This window comes from Callorhinus ursinus, unplaced genomic scaffold, assembly GCF_003265705.2.
Source record: "Callorhinus ursinus isolate GAN/ISIS: 27379988/994484 unplaced genomic scaffold, GSC_fseal_2.0 scaffold13, whole genome shotgun sequence".
Lineage (NCBI taxonomy): Eukaryota > Metazoa > Chordata > Mammalia > Carnivora > Otariidae > Callorhinus > Callorhinus ursinus.
This window is the reverse complement of record NW_027397075.1, coordinates 40,797,497-40,814,890: the sequence shown is the minus strand read 5'-3', so window position 1 is coordinate 40,814,890 and position 17,394 is coordinate 40,797,497. Positions and strand designations below refer to the sequence as shown.

The 17,394-nt window shown below is 36.9% G+C and overlaps 1 protein-coding gene across 1 annotated transcript in view; it reads left to right on the top strand.

Moving 5' to 3' along the window:
• Window positions 1-17,394, top strand: part of RGL1 (ral guanine nucleotide dissociation stimulator like 1) — a 242,911-nt gene that overhangs the window by 16,302 nt on the left and 209,215 nt on the right. The window lies entirely within an intron of this gene.

Here is a 17,394-nt window from a genome sequence, read left to right as displayed (position 1 = left end):
TCTGTTTCCCTCCAGTTTCAGGCAAACCCTCCCCCTGGATTAGTTGTGGCCCCTTGTCCGTAGCTAACAGAAGAGCCACTCTGCCTTCTCCACTCCGTTCCCTTGCCGCCTTCAACTCCACATCATCTCCTAGGACATTGGACATGTCTATGGTCGATTCATTGTTTGTGCTCACTCCCGATTATTCCCTCTTTCCTCTTCCTCAGGCCACTCGAAGGAGCAAGTGGTGGTCACTACTGTGTATTTCCATTAGTTACCACCTAAAAGTTCTTAAGCACATTTACTATGCTGAAAATAGCACTTCAGGGACAGGGGGAGCACCTAGAAGGCTTCCTGCAGCAGCCTTAGTACTCTTAACTAGTTTCTCAGTCAAACTTCCAGTCTCCACAACAGCAAACATCCTTTCTCCTCGAGGGGACTCCTTCTGGATTAGATGTTTCATGTTAATCTTTGCCTTTTAAGGGTCTCAGGTGTATTCACCAACTAGTTACTTTTCAGTTACATTTTTTTTTTTCAAAGTTTCTTTTCCTTTTTTTTTTTTTTTAAGATTTTATTTATTTATTTGAGAGAGAGAGAGAATGAGAGATAGAAAGCACGAGAGGGAAGAGGGTCAGAGGGAGAAGCAGACTCCCTGCTGAGCAGGAAGTCCGATGCGGGACTCGATCCCGGGACTCCAGGATCATGACCTGAGCCGAAGGCAGTCGCTTAACCAACTGAGCCACCCAGGCGCCCTCAGTTACATTTTCTTTCATGCTTGCTTCCGTGAGTGCTCCTGATTGGTCCCTTCCCCACCATTTGCCACTGATCATGCCTTGTCGTCCTCACTTCTTGCCTCCATTTTCCTAGCATCTCCTAACTCAATGAACTTGTTAATATAAGACCAAGATTTCATCTTTTATTTAACATTAATAAATGGCATCCGATTTAAAAATGTTCCCTTAAGAGGCGTCCGGTTGGCTCAGTTGGTTAAGCATCTGACTCTGGATTTCCGCTCAGGTCATGATCTCCAGGTCCTGGGATCCAGCTGTGTCAGGCTGTGCACTGAGTATGGAGCCTGCTCAAGATTCTCTCTCTCCTTCTCCCTCTGCCCTTTTCCCAGTCTCTCTCTCTCTCTCAAATAAATAAATAAATATTAAAGAAAATATTCCTTTAAAAATGAGCTTCTATCCACTAGCATATTTACCAATTGCATTTTAGGGTCATTTCAGGGATAGGCAATCCCAGGTAGTCACCAGTTTTAAAAAACAGCTCTACTGAGGTTTAATTGACAAATAAAAATTGTGTATATTTAGGGTGTACAGCTTGATCTTTTGATATATTTATACATTGTGAAATGGTTACAGCAATTAAGGTAATTAATATATCTATAACCACATATAGTTATCTTTTTGGGGGGTTTGTGTGAGAACATTTAAGATCTGCCCTCTTAGCAAATTTCAAGTATACAACATGGTATTGTTCACTGTAGTTGCTGTGCTGTCCAGAATTTAGTCATCTTGCATAACTGAAACTGTGTACCTGTTGACCAACATTACTCCATTTCCCCTTGCCCCAGCCCCTGGCAATCAACTATGCTTCCATGAGTGTATTTTAGATTCCACATATAAATAAAATTAGGCAATATGTGTCTTTCTGTTTCGGGTTTATTTCATATAATATAATGTCCTTGAGGTTCATCCATGCTGTGGCAAATCCCAGGATTTTTTTTTTTTTTTGAGGCTGAATAATATATCATTTTATGTATATACCACATCTCCTTTATTCATTCATCTGTCTATGGACATTTAGGTTGTTTCCATATCTTGACTATTGTGAATAATACTGCAATGAAAATGGGAGTGCAAATACCATCTCTTTGAGATAATCATCTCTTTGATTCCAGTTCTTTTGGATAAATACCCAGAAGTGGGATTGCCAGATCACGTGGTAGTTTTATTTTTAATTTCTTGAGGAACGCCATATTGTTTTCCATAATGGCTCTACCAATTTACATTCGGACTAACAGCTCCCTTTGCTGTGCCATCACCAACTCTCATTATCTTTTGTCTTTTTGATAATAGCCATCCAAACAAGTGTAAGGTGATAATCTCATTGTGGTTTGGATTCACATTTCCCTAATGATTAGAGATGTTTGAACACCTTTTCATATACCTGTTGGCTGTTTGTATGTCTTTTGAGAAATGTCTGTTCAGGTCCTTTGCCCTTTTTAAAATCAGATTATTTTTCTTTTTGCTATTACACACATGCCTTATATATTTTGGATATTAGCCCCTCATCAGATATATTGTTTGCAAATGCTTTCCACCATCTGTAGGTTGCCTTTATGCTTTGTTGATTAAGTTTCTTCAGCTGTGCAGAAGCTTTTTAGTATCACATAGTTCCATTTATCTATTTTTGCTTTTTTTAAAAAAGATTTTATTTATTTGAGAGAGAGAGAGAGAGAGAGAGAGAAATCGAGCACAAGTGGGGTGGGGGGAGGGGCAGAGGGAGAGGGAGAAGCAGGCTCCCTGTAGAGCAAGGAGCCCTATGTGGGGCTCCATCCCAGGACACTGGGATCATGACCTGAGCTGAAGGCAGCTGACCGAGCCACCCAAGTACCCCTATTTTTGCTTTTTTTTTTAAAGATTTTATTTATTAATTTAGAGGGAGAGAGAGAGAGTGAGAGCAGGGGAGGGGCAGATGGAGAGGGAGAGGCAGAGAGTCTTAAGGAGACTGGCGCTGAGTGCAGAACCCTATGTGGGGCGCAATCCCACAACTCTGAGATCATGACCTGAGCCAAAACCAAGAGTCAGATGCTTAACTGACTGAGCCACCCAGGCACCCTTATTTTTGCTTTTGATGCCTATACTTTTTGTGTCATATTCAAAAATTCATCACCACAACCAATGTCAAGAACCTTTTCCTCATGTTTTCTTTTAGTAGTTTTACAATTTCAGCTTTTACTTTTGTCTTTAATTTGTATTGGTTTTTGTATATGGTGTGAGATAAAGGTCCAATTTTATTGTTTTGCATGAGCCACCACTTTTTTACATTTCTTAGGTGTAGGAAAATTCCAAGGCAAGATCAACTTTGCAAAGCTTCATTTAGGTTGCACATAATGATTTTTAAATTTTTATTTATTTTATTTCGGAGGGGGGAGTGAGCCCATGAGCAGGGGGAGGGGCAGAGGGAGAGGGAGAAACAGACTCCCCGCTGAGCGTGGAGAAGGGCTTGATCCAGGACCCTGAGATCATGACCTGAGCCAAAGGCAGATGCTCAACTGACTGAGCCATCCAGGCACCCACACAAAATGATTTTTTTATTTTTATTTTTTTTAAAGATTTTATTTATTTGAGAGAGAGAGAATGAGGGACAGAGAGCACGAGAGGGAAGAGGGTCAGAGGGAGAAGCAGACTCCCCACTGAGCGGGGAGTCCGATGCGGGACTTGATCCAGGGTCTCCAGGATCATGCCTGAGGCGAAGGCAGTCACCCAACCAACTGAGCCACCCAGGCGCCCCACAAAATGATTTTTAAAACAGAATTTAGCCATAAGGAAATGAAGAACCTTGATCATGTGGTTCCTGCTCACAATTCTTATTGCTAAATTGACATGTACAGGAAGGGAGGAACTTTGAAGAAACAGCTATTTCCCCAAACAGACTCCTTTCTTCTGTCTTCCTTTGTTACCTTGCCATGCTTCATCTTCACCCAGGTGAGTTATAATGAATATTATCTCTATCAAAGTAATATGACATTATAATGAAAAAGCTTTACAAAGGCAAAACTCTCTTATACTGATATATATATATGTATGTGTATATATATATATTTTTTTTTTTTTTAAAGACCTTTACTCAGTTTAACACCCCAAAATATTTTTTCTAATCTGTGTTCTGGAATCCCAATTTGGGATATATCTAAGATGGCTTGTGTGTTGCTAGTTGCTGCCTGTAAGGTAACTTTAATAACATATTTTATTGCTATTTTTGTTTACTTTTATTTGAAGGTACATGCCCAATTAATTATATAATTCACTGCTTTCATAGCAGTTTGGTTGACACTGAATAATAATGCCCACATTCATGTAGCAGTAAGAAACTACCTAAACTGAAGAAAAAAAGCAAGCATGAAATAAAGGAGAGCAGAAAATTCAGTAGATTTCATGGGGCTCATTAAGGAATTAGGTAGGAAAGATGCGACAAGGAAAGTGTTAGGGTTGAGAGGAAAGAAGACAAAAAAGCGAAGGATGGATGTCCTAGCTTGGGATCATTAACGGAAAGGCCACAGGGTGGCAGCATAGTCTTACCAGCAGGAAACTTTCTGTTGGACCACAATTCATTTGCTAAATCCACACATTTGCAGATTCCTCCATGTTGGTTTCTCCCATTGTCCCAGGTAAATACCAACAAATGTTTAGAATCAGAGGTAACTCCTACAACTTAAGCTGAGGCAAAGTGCAGGGCGAAGGCACCATCTTTACTCCCAGAATCTGTGCAGGTGCTCTAAAAAAGGTTTCCAACCGTCTGTGGGCAAGGACCAATTTAAGTTTACAAACCATCATACACTGATCATTTTGTATTCAGTGAAAGTGATTTTATAGAAACATGAACAAAAAAATACATAGACATCATAAGCTCATTTTACAAATAACTAAAAGATATAAACAGATCAAAAGATATAGAAGTTTTAAATCACATTTCAATAAATGTAAATGGAACACTCGTCTATTTTTGCTTTTGTTGCTTGTGATTTTGATGTCATATTCAAAAAAATCATTGCTCAGACCAGTGTTACAAAGCTTTCCTGTGTGTTTTCTTCTAGGAGTTTTGTGGTTTCAGGTCTTATGTTTAAATCTTTAATCCATTTGGAGTTGTGTGTGTGTGTGTGTGCGTGCGTGCAGTGTAGGTTAAGGGTCCAATTTCATTCTTTTGCCTGTGGATATCCAGTTTTCTGACCACCATTTGTTGAAGAGACTGTTCTTTCCCTATTGTGTAGTCTTGGCACTTTGGCACTTATCAAAGATCACTTGACTGTATGTGTGTGGGTTTATATTATTTTTGTCCCATCTGTCTCTATGTCTGTCATTATGTAAATATAAACAGAACAAACATAACATAGAAAAAAAGAAAAAAGAATTAACAAAACTATACATGTTGTTTATTGAAAGTATTATGTATAGATGACTAGTATAGAGAATCACTGTTGCTGTTATTATATTCTACAATTATATTAACAAAAAGTTTCTGAAGGATATATCTATATTCAGTGTCCTCTATATGCAGTTTATGTAGAGTTTATCATTTATATCAACTTATAAGATTTTTATTGTGACCAACCAACTTGCTTCTGCTTGTTATTCCATTGAATCTAGGCCCAATTGATGATAACACTATTTGCAGGATATAACATATATCCAAATGGATTCTGTGTTTGTTTTGATAGCGTTAGAATAGGGAAGGCCGATTGTAAGAGGTATACTGATAGGAATAGAGGAAGAGATTTTAAAGCAATTTCACAAGCTCAAGGTATTCATTTTTAACAGTTTCAAAAAATAAAGCAAGTGATACTCTATTTTCAGAATTCATCAGTAGCCAGTTACAACAATTTATCCTGTAGTTATATTAAATTTAAGTTATCTTTCAATGAAAGGACTAGTTTATGGTTCCATGAAATTCTTATGCATAGAATTCTCTATCAAAATTATTATCTATTGCATTGATAATAGTTGTTAAAATTATGAAACATGACATAGCCATCTCTGGAAACTCTGTTCTTCCACACTTCTAATATTTATTTTGACTTTTCAGTCATCTGCTATTGGAAAACATGTTGAATTTCTTCCTTGTTTGGAAATACTAAGATTATTAACATATCAAAGATTTCAGACAAATAGGCAAATATGACTGCCTAATATACTTTATCTTTAAAAGGTTGGGCCCAAACTGGTTTCTTATCCAGCAGTAATTCTGAGAGTTTATTCAACAGTTCCAACATTCGCTACAGAACTTTTTCCCTAAGTAACCATAGTACCTAACATGTAAAGCAGTTGTTTATGACCAACTTCCATATTATCACTTAAACATAATGATTTCAAATGTAATGCATTACGCTTTATGTAATTCATAGGTTTTACTTTGTCACTAAGCACAATGATTAGTTCAGCTGACTTTTTTTTCATAGTAAGGTTTTCTCAGTGAAGGAAATAGTGTGTGGTTTTGCATTCTGGCTCAAGCTCCTTAATCTGAGCAACTATCCTAGAACTTTCTCCCATGCAAGATTTAAACTTTAAATCACTTTTCTCATATAAATCATACAGGGTCATATCAAATTTCTTTTTTTTTTAAAGAATTTATTTATTTGTTTGACAGAGACAAAGTGAGAGAAGGAACACAAGCAGGGGGAGTGGGAGAAGGAGAAGCAGGCTTCCTGCAGAGCAGGGAGCCCGACGCGGGGCTCGATCCCAGGACCCCGGGATCATGACCTGAGCCGAAGGCAGATGCCTAACGACTAAGCCACCCAGGTGGCCCTCATATCAAATTTCTATAAAAGTTTCTAAATACATACTCTCGATTTCTGTACTTACCTTGTTGACATTGGTAACAGTTTATGGATGCGCCCTGGTTCACAGATTCAGCTTTAAGTGACACTGCTTTCGTGCACTTCTTCCATTTCACTTAAGCCACTATTAGGTAGTGATTCTATTTAACTAAGTTCACTACATTTTATTTAAGTTAATTCCTCTGGCTATCTTATAATATAAATGATAAAAAATTTAAATGAAAATATCATTTGTTGAACAGAGAAGGACATTTACTGAATGCCTCCTTTGTGCCAAAAAGTTTACATGCCTTACATCCTTAAGAGGTGCGTAGCATTACAATTTCCATTTTACAGATAAAACTGAGGTTCAAAATGTCTAATGCTAAGATAACATAGTTAGAAACTGGTAGAGCTGGGATTTGAACCCAGAACACTTGAAAACTCTTTTGTTGATACCATAATCCCTCCATCATGTCCTACATTTTGAGCAAAAAGAAAATAATTTCAAATTTATGACCTAGTCTTAAAATGAGTGGGAAAAATTAAATTTCAAAAGTGAGAAAATGATGCAGTCAAGAAAGACAGGCAGACATAGGAAAACTGTCATGGTGAGATAATATGTTTCTGCAGGACGAAAGAAAGGTTTTTTTTTTAAACCAACTTCATCGAGGTATAATTTATATAATAAAATGCACCCATTCTGTGTGTGCAGTTATATGAGTTTTGACATATGGATATACTCATATTACCACCGTTACATTAAAAATATAAAACATTTACATCAACCCCAAATTTTCCCTGGGTCCCTTCCTTCCCCATCAATCACCCTCCTTCATGGCTCTAGGGAAGCATTATCTTTTTGCTGTTACTACCAATTAGATATGTTTTTTCCCCAAGTTTCACATACATGGAATCATAAAATATGAATTCTGGTGTCCTTCACTTGTTGCTCAGCATAATGTTTTTGAGATTCATCTATGTGATTGTGTATACCAGTAGCTTATTAGTTTTTAATATTGAGTAAAATTCCATTATACAGATATGCTATAATTTATTCATCTGTTGATGGACATTTGTGTTGCTTCTAGTTTGGGGCTCTTATGAAAACAGTACTCTGGACATTCACGTCCATGTCTTTGTGTGGATGTGTTTCTATTCCTCTTGGACAAACACTTAAGTATGGAATTGCTGGGTTGTATGGTAAATGCATCTCAACTTTCAAAGAATTGCCAAACTGATTTCCAAAGTAGTTTATTAATTTATTTTCCCACTAGCAACATATGAGCATTCTGGTTACTCTACCTCCTTGACAACACTTGCTATTGTCAGTGAAAGCAAGTATTTGTCATAGCAATTCTGAAAGACTGGTTTCTCTTAAGCTTGTCATTTGACAGGATAGGAGTAAACAGGGGATGGGATTCTGTAGTACTTCTGTTTCTTCATTTGCATAATCAACCCCCAGTAAATCTCCAAGAGTACCATGCTTATCAAGAAATTTGATATTTAACTTCTCACTGCTGTCAACTCCTCTTGTACCAGTCTCTTCCAAATGAAGTCACTGATAATGCTGAGCTGAGCTCAGTCCAATCTCATCCTTCAGTGAGGACGAGAGTATGTGGAAGCTGAGAGAAAATATTATGGCCATAGACTCAGTATGGAGAGGATATGGTTAGCTCTGAAAATCCTCTAAGTAATCCTGTCAAGAAATCTGTTGTCAGGCTAATTGTTTTGTTGTAAATATTACCTTTTCTTTTAACACAATTCCTTGCCTTTCATGTTTTATAGTTTTAATATGACATGTTGAGGTGTGGATTTAGTTTTCTTTATTCTGCTTGAAATCCAAATTTGGTGATTCTTATTTTTCATTAGTTCTGGAAAATACTCAACCATTATCTCTTGAAATATTTGTCTCCTCTAGTCTCTCTTTTCTCTTCTTTTGGAACATTGATAAGGTATATGTTGAACCTTCTTACATGACTCTTAGTTTTCTGCTGTCATTCCTATTATTCATCTGTCAATCCCACATTCTAGGTACTTTCTCCAGATCGATCATCTAGTTCTCCACTTTTCTCTACACATCTGTCAATTTGCTGTTTAATCCACTTATTGAGTTGTTTTTTTAAGTCACTGAATATATATATTTAGTGACTGTATTTTTCTCCATTTTCATATTTTTTAATCTTTAATTATTTTAAATGTTCTTATTATGTAGTCTGTAACAGATAATTCTATTATCTAATGTTCTTGGGAATTTAACTGTGCTTTTTGTTATTTCTGCCTACTACTCTTGCTTATGGTGAATTGTTCCTTTGGGTGTTATAAAATTTTGTTTTTTAAGTCATGCTTGGTGGGGATCCTGTGTGGTCTGCACTAAAGATATGCTCCACAGCAGTGGTTCTCAATCTTTGCTGCACGTTAGCATCACCTAGTGAGACTTTAAAAGTTAGAATGGCAGCTTGAACCCCAGACCAGTTAACTCAGATACTATGAGTATGAGACTTACACATTAGTGTTTTTAAAGTTCCACGGTCATTAAAAAAGAAAAAAAGAAAGAAAGAAAGAAAGAAAGAAAAACTCTCCCCAGTTATGGTTGAGAACCACTGCTCCAGAAGAATTTGCCTTTAATTTTTATAGGCACTAGAAGTGTGTTTCTAGCCCTGGATCACTTTAATATCAATTTCTCATCCCTGGGTTCCTGAACTATATAGGTAGTATAAAAAAATTTTTTTAACAGTACAAAAACATTTTAAATATAGAGTATCAACAAAGCCAATTTGATTATTTTTGTTATTTGCTTTTGGATTTTCCCCACAACTTCATTGAGGAATAATTGACAAATATAATTGTATATATTTAAAGTGTAAAATGTGATGATTTTATATACATATGCACTGTGGAATGGTTACCAAGATCAAGGTAACTAACACATTCATCAACTAACATAGTTAACTCTGGGGTTTTGTTTATTTGTTTGTTTTTGTGGCAAGAATGCTTAAGGCCTACTTTCAGCAACTTTCAAGAATATAAGTATGCAAATAACATATAACAATACTATATTATTAACTATGGTAACCATGCTGTACATTAGATCCTCAGAACTTATTCATCTTATAACTGAAAGTTTGTGCCCTTTGGCCTACATCTTCCCATTTACCCCTACCCCTAGTCCTTGGTAACTACCATTTTATTCTATTTCTATGAAATCAGGTTTTTCTTTCCTTTCTTTTCTTTTTTAAAAAAGATTCCACATATAAGTAATACCATACAGTGTTGGTCTTTGGCTTATTTCACTTAGCATGATGCCCTCAAGTTCCATTCATATTGTTGGCAAATGGCAGTATTTCCTTTTTTTAATGGCTGAATAATATACCATTGAATATATACTCCATGTTTTTTTTTATCCGTTTATCTATTGATGGACATTAAGTTGTTTCCATATCTTGGCTATTGTAAATAATGCTGCAGTGAACCTGGGAGTGCAGATATCTCTTCAAGATACTGATTTTGGGGTTTGTCTGCTTGTTTGTTTTGATATATATCCAGGAATGGGATTGCTGGATCATGTGGTAGTTCTATTTTTAATTTCTTGAGGAATTGCTATACTGTTTTCTATAATGGCTGTACCAGTTTGCATTCCCACCAATACATTCCCATAATGGATACACCAGTTAACATTTCCACCAACAGCGCAAAAGGATTCCCTTTTCTCCCCATGCTTATCAACATTTGTTGTCTTTTGTCTTTTTGAGAATAGCTATCTTAAAGGTGTGAGGTCATATTTTAAAGTGGTTTTGATTTGCATTTCCCTGATGATTAGTGATGTTGAACACCTTTTCATGTACTTATTAGTCATTTGTTTGTTTTTGGAAAAATGTCTCTTTAGATCTTTTCTCCATTATTAAGTTGGATTATATGCTTTTATGCTATAGAATTCTATGCATTCTTTATATATTTTGGATATTAACTCTGTCAGGTATATAGTTTGTGAATAATTTCTCCCATGCTGTAGGTACCTTTTTAATTTATTATTGTTGCTTTTGCTGTACAGAAGCCTTTTAGTTTGTTGTAGTCCCACTTATTTATTTTAGCTTTTGTTGCCTGTGCTTTTGGTGTCTTATCCAAAAAAAATCATTGCTAAGGCCGATGTCAAGGAGTTTTTCCCCTATGTTTTCTTTTAGGGGTTTAATGGTTTCAGGTTTACATTTAAGTCTTGAATCCATCTCAAGTTAACTTTTATGAGTAGAGTAAGATCCTGTTTCATGTGGCTCTCTAGTTTTCCCAACACCATTTGTTGAAGAGACTGTCCTTCCCCTTTGTGTGTTTTGGTGCCCTTGGCAAAGATTACTTGACTGTATATACATAGGCTAATTTCTAGGGTTTTTATTCGGTTCCATTGGTCTCTGTACCAATACCATACTCTTTTGATTACTATAGCTTTGTAATTTAGATTAAAATCAAGAAGTGTGAGGCCTCCAGCTTTATTCTTCTTTCACAAGATTGCTTTGGTTATTCAGAGTCTTTGTGGTTTCATGTAAATTTTAGGAATAGTTTTTTCTATTTCTGTGCAACATGTTTTGGAATTTTGATAGGGACTGCATTGAATTTGTAGAGCACTTTGGGTAGTATGGACATTTTAACAAGATGAATTTTTCCAATGCAAGAACACAGAGTATCCGTTTATTTGTGTTTTCTTCATTTTCTTTAATCAATCAATGTCTTATAGTTTACAGTGTACAGGTCTTTCACCTTTTTGGTTAAATTTATTCCTAAGTAGGGGCGCCTGGCTGGCTCAATCAGTTCAGTATTTGAGTATTGATTTCAGCTCAGATCTTGATCTCAGGGTTGTGAGTTCAAGCCCCACATCGGGCTCCATGTTCGGCATGGAGCCTACTTAAAAATAAATAAATAAATTTATTCCTAAGTATTTTATTGTTTTTGATGCTATTTTAAATGAGGTTGCTTTCTTAATTTTATTCAGATAGCTTGTTGTTAGTGTATAGAAATGCAAATGGCTTTTGTATGTTGATTTTGCATGTTGATCCTGCGGCTTTACTGAATTCATTTCTTAGTTCTAACAGATTTTTTTTTTTTTTTTGGTGGAGTCTTTAGGGTTTTTTATATATAACATTATGTCTTCTGCAAACAGAGATAATTTTACTTCTTCATTTCTAATGTAGATGCCTTTTGTTTCTTTTTCTTGCTTAATTGCTGTGTCTAGAATTTGCAGAGCTATGTTGAATAGAAGTGGTGAGAGTGGGCAAGCTTGTCTTCTTTCTGATCTTAGAGGAAAGGCTTTAAATTTCACCACTGAGTATGATGTTAGCTGTGGATTTGTCGTATGTGGACTTTGTTTTGTTGAGATGTATTCTTCTATACCTAATTTGTTGAGGACTTATCATGAAAGGATGTTGAATTTTGTCAAATGCCTTTCTGCATTTGTTGAGATGATCATATAATTTTTATTATTATTTATTAAGATTCTATTTATTTATTTGATAGAGAGCACAAGTAGGCAGAGTGGCAGGCAGAGGGAGAGGGAGAAGCAGGCTCCCCAGTAAGCAGAGAGCCCAATGTGGGGCTTGATCCCAGGACCCCGAAGGTAGATGCTTAACTGACTGAGCCACCCAGATGCCCCTCATTTTTATTCTTTATTTTGTTAATGTGGTGTATCACATTGATCTATGTATGTTGAAGTATTCTTACATTCCAGGGATAAATCCCACTTGATCATGGTGTATGACCCTTTTAATGTGCTCTTGAATTCAGTTTGCTAGTATTTTGTTATGAATATTCACATTTATGTTCATCAGGGATATTGGCCTGTAATTTTTTTTTTCTTGTAGTGTCCTTGTCTTTCTTTGATATCAGGGTAGTGCTGGCCTCATAAAATGAGTTTGAAAATGTTTCTTCCTCCTGCCTTGGTTAGGTAAATAAATTTCAACCTTGTGTTTGGGGATGCTGGAGAGTCTATGCTGAGATAGAGAGGTTCCTTGTCATCTCTTTTTATTGAGAAAGCAGCCCTTTGAGAGCTTTTGGGGGCAGGGAGGGGCTCTGTTCCACTTCTTCACATTAAGCAAACCTAAGGCTTTATCATCTATTTCTATATGGCTATAAAACCCCAAACTCATTGCTTATCAGCATCCAACCAGAGACAAATAGTCTCTGGACAGTCAGTGTAATATATCTATATTTATGTTCTTCCCTTGCTCGGTTCTATAATTTACCTTACTTCCTTGAGCCTTTAGACTTCCTTGTGCATTTAGAATCTTTGTTTTATTTTATCCAACAATTCTAGATTTTTCTGTGTACTTAGATCACAATATTACTGGAAATAGAAGTTTTACTATGACTATGAGTCTATACCTACATGGCCATGCCCTGTCCTTCAGTTCATCCTCCTGTTCACAGTGTCTGTCTGAATCAAGAGGGAATTTGCTGTGTCTTTGGACATGATACATTGGTTTTGCAAGTGTCCACCTGGTGACAAACCTCTGGAGCTTGTGTGTGTTTCCCTAGACTGTGCCTGGCCTGATTTTGGCTTCATCTTGCTCCAGCTGGCCTGTATTGCCAAGGTCCCAGCATGTTTGAATTCCAACCTACCTGAATTATGTCTTTTTCTTCTGTTTCCAAGTCTCTGTCTTCACTGACTTGCCAATCTGAAGTCTGGTTTCAGTTTATTTCCTGGACTCATCTTTCTACAAAGGACTCTATTCCTGATTTGAGAGTTTGTAGCATAGTTTATAGCAACGTGGGAATGGGTCCAACTCAGGATTCAGAATTCTAAGATGTCCAGATGGTCTTAACAAAAAGCTTCTAACTTTCCACTTCATTTTTAAAACACTTAATTTATTGAGTGTGTAAATTCCGAAGACACTCTATTACATGTTGATAATATATGTACCCATAGTATTAATTGAAGATAAATACTGAATTACTCATTTTGTCAGAAGAAGGAGTTTACAGTTGAGGTTACCCTTTGATTTAATCTTATTTGTTTAATTCACGAGTAGCCATCTCCTTGTATACCAAACACAGCCAGCTGTGGTTGAATTGTGGCTGTTCTAGTCCATGTACTCTTTTGCTCTGAAACCTTGTAAGGAAATTGAGTTTGGCAAAAAGCATCCAGAGAACTCCTGGCAGTATTGGATGGATCATTTACCCCAATTTGGGCTTTCTTATTTCTTTTAGGGAGCCCTGGCAAGATCACCACCAAGACATCCGTCTTACTCAGAGAACAACCCCTAGCTCTGTGCCAGTGTTGTTAGCCTTGGATTATGGACAATGGCTTTGAAGATGAAACAAGGTATCTGGTGGCAAGAGAGCACTATGTGCTCATAACAAGTCCACAGAAATTATGAGTTGAATGGTTGGTCAGTAGTCTAGTAGAATGTTTAATCTTTATTGGTTGTATCCATTGGGCTTCACGTTGGTGTCCTTCTTTCAATCATTTTGTCCTTATTTAGATTTCTTTTCATACTTTCTCTCTTGCTTTTCTTGGCAGTATCTTCAAAAGGAGTTAGGAGGCTCTTCCAGAAGTTGCCTTTGAAGATTGTTGCGATGTGTATACTTGTCAAAAAGGATTGGCCAAATCCTGTGGAAAGCTATTTCACACATCAAGTCCTGAGTCAGTCTCAGCTCCTCTGTTCTGATCTGATCATCCAGAATGATCTAAAAGAAAACCATCAGAGCTCATTATAGAGCCTGGAGTGATTTTCAGATGTCTTTTTTATTTCTTTTTCTCATGCAGGGTACTCAGGAATCTTGTACTCTAGATGAACCCAATTTACATTTTTGTTGGAATTGGGGAAGTAGGGGCTTAGAATTCATTTTGAAGGCAAACTTCTTTAATTTATGTAGGAAACACTTAAATTCTACATGGTTTTCTTTCTTTCACTCTCTTTGTTCCCTTTTTTCTTTTCTCCCATTTCTCCTCACCTCCTTCTTTCCTTTTCTTCCTTCCAATCTTCCTTCTTTCCATATGTCTTGGTAGGTTGGAACATACCTAAATATTCTGGAAAATGGGTACTGTTGAAGAGAAAGTATTATTTTTATTACAAAAATGTGATTTAGAATAATGAGATCTTGGGTTTGGAAAGAAAACTTCATGTTCTTTTATTTCAGCCGTTTAACTAATATTTTGAATCTTTTCTATTCTACCCACAGTCTATGATGGGATAGATACCTACATTACCTCCAGTGAGAGGGAACTCCCTCTGTTCTGAAGTAGCCCATTGCAACTTTGAACAGCCCTGACAGTTATGTAGTTATTGTTTTGTTGACTCGGAAGGTACTTTTCTGTAACATCTATCTGCCACTTTTTAGTTTCTCTTTTTGGAAGCATATAGAGCAGTATTTTTCAAATTTTAGGCTGAATTCCAGGGGTTGTAGAATAATTTTAGTTGGACATGGCCAGCATTAAAAGAGATTAAGAAAGGGGCACCTGGGTGGCTCAGTCGTTAAGCATCTGCCTTCGGCTCAGGTCATGAACACAGGGTCCTGGGATCAAGCCCCGCTTCAGGCTCCCTGCTCAGCAGGAAGCCTGCTTCTCCCTCTCCCACTCCCCCTGCTTGTGTTCCCTCTCTCCCTGTGTGTGTCTCTCTCTGTCAAATAAATAAATAAAATCTTTAAAAAAAGAGAGAGAATAAGAAAGAGAAGAAGAAGAAATAGAGTAGAACGGAAGTAGAATAGAATAGAAAATATCAGAGTGTATCGTAAGTAGTAAGGTTTTCATGAAACCTTTGTCTCGATTACATAATTAAGTTATTTAATCATATAATTAACTACATAGGTGACCTGAATCTCAATGATTAAAAAAAAGTCTGAAAACTGCTGAATAGAGTCTGACTTTTCTTCCCCGTGACCATCCATGTAGTTGAGCTGTTCTCATGCCACACCAAGTCTCTTCTTCTCTAAGCTGAACAGTTCCTTTTGCTCATCCCTGGGTATCATGGTCTCACATATCCTTGCCTTCCTTAATACACCCTAGCGTACCTAGTTGGTGTGGACCTTGAAATCAAAACCATGTTTCTAGCTGTAACTCTGATTGAAACAGAAGCAAGCAGGACTATTCTTTGCCTGGTTAGCAGAATGCAATTCAGTGCATTTCATTGCAGCCCGAGGCTGTATGTTGTAATGGTTAAATGCACAGACTCAGGGGCGACTGGTTTTGGAGTCTGTCTGTTCAGTTAGTGTAAGCCTTGGGGTAAGCTGAGTAGTTAACTTTGGGCAAGTTATTTAAACTCTTGTGCCTCAGTTTTTTCATGGTATGTAGGATAATAAGACTTTAGAATACTTTTGTGAGTATCCAATGAGCTAATACATGTAGTGGATTTAGAACAGTGCCAGGCATATGGTAAGCACTTAGTGAACGAATATATTTCTAAACCAGTTACAGCAAATTGTTGATCCACTTAACTTTTCATCAACTCAAATTTCTAGAGCTTTTGGTGTATCCTATAAATAGTGTAATCATGTGTCCTGGTTTGCCGAGGGCAACCCCACTTTGCACCTGTTGTCCTCGCATAATTAACAGTGTCTCCTTTTACTGTCAAATGTGGCCCAGATAGAAACTCATGTTTGATTATTCCGAACTATATTTTTGTAGTTGGAATTTCTCCAGTTATATCCCCCCTCCCCAGCTAAAAACCATATCTTCTCTAAGTACTTGATCAATTTTGGACTTACGTGGAGGATCTTACTTTTTTTTCCCTCTGGAACTTTGCCTCAGTTCTCTGCCCACAAACTCTTTCCCTCCTTGACAAGTGGCAGAATCAAGATTGAAAACAGAGTCCACCTGACTCTCAAGGCTAGCCTGTCCTCACTCTGGGAAATTACCTGGGTTTCATTTGACCCATTATTCTGTCCTGTGAAGACCTTTTGGATTCTGATTAAGTTATTCAGAGTATTTATTCATTCTCTCAACTTTCCATTATTTACACATTTTTTTATTCATTCAACAAGTATTTAATGAACTTCCACGGGACACCAGGTCCTGTTCTAAGAGCCAGGGATGGAGCAGGGAACCAGCCGACAAATTCCTTCTCCTAGGGAACTGATGTTCTTTGAAGGTTGCTTTCGGTCTTAATCTAAGTAAATTGGGGTTACCAGAATAGGATTTACATAAAGCCCTGGGACTGGTCACTAGATACTTACTTCTGGATTAAAAATATGTATCCCTTAAAAGTAGCATTTGGCAATCATTTAACAATGAATCTGTTTGTATTATCACTCAATCTGTATTTCTTCTTGTCCAAAGGATAGTATAAGCCTACTGCCAAAGGCTTTTTCTTGCTATACCGTATCTCTCATATTTTCTAGATTTATTAGTCTGCTGTGAGAGCAAGGAAATGGTTTAGACTAACTCATTGCTAATGGCGGCCCTGTAGCATTCTTTAAGTGACCATATATTTTAACGGTCTATTCTAGAGTGTTGTTGTGGTCAACAGCTCTGTAGTTTGCAGAACTTGCATTCTCTGTTATTTTGAAAATTGGGACTTTCTTTCATTTAACCACTTCCTCTCATTTGCTAAGATTCCTTAAAGATACCCACTGCTGGCCCAGTGATTTCATTTGCTAAATTCTTTCCATATCCTACAATGTAGTTTGGCCAAGCCAGGAGATTAAAGCTTCTTTAGAGAAGCTAGATGCTCTCTTAAAATCTGACTCATCTTTGGTTTCTGATCCCTCTAATGAATATATTAATGAAATTCTTCACTGAAATTTGGTTGTTTTTAACAATGGCTATTTATCAAGTACTTACTCTGTGCAAAGCATTGTTGTAAGCATTTTACGGGCATATCTCCCTTAGTCAGGTTGTATCACCACCACATAACTATTACCTCTGTTTGAGAGATGAGGAAAGCAAAGTCACACAG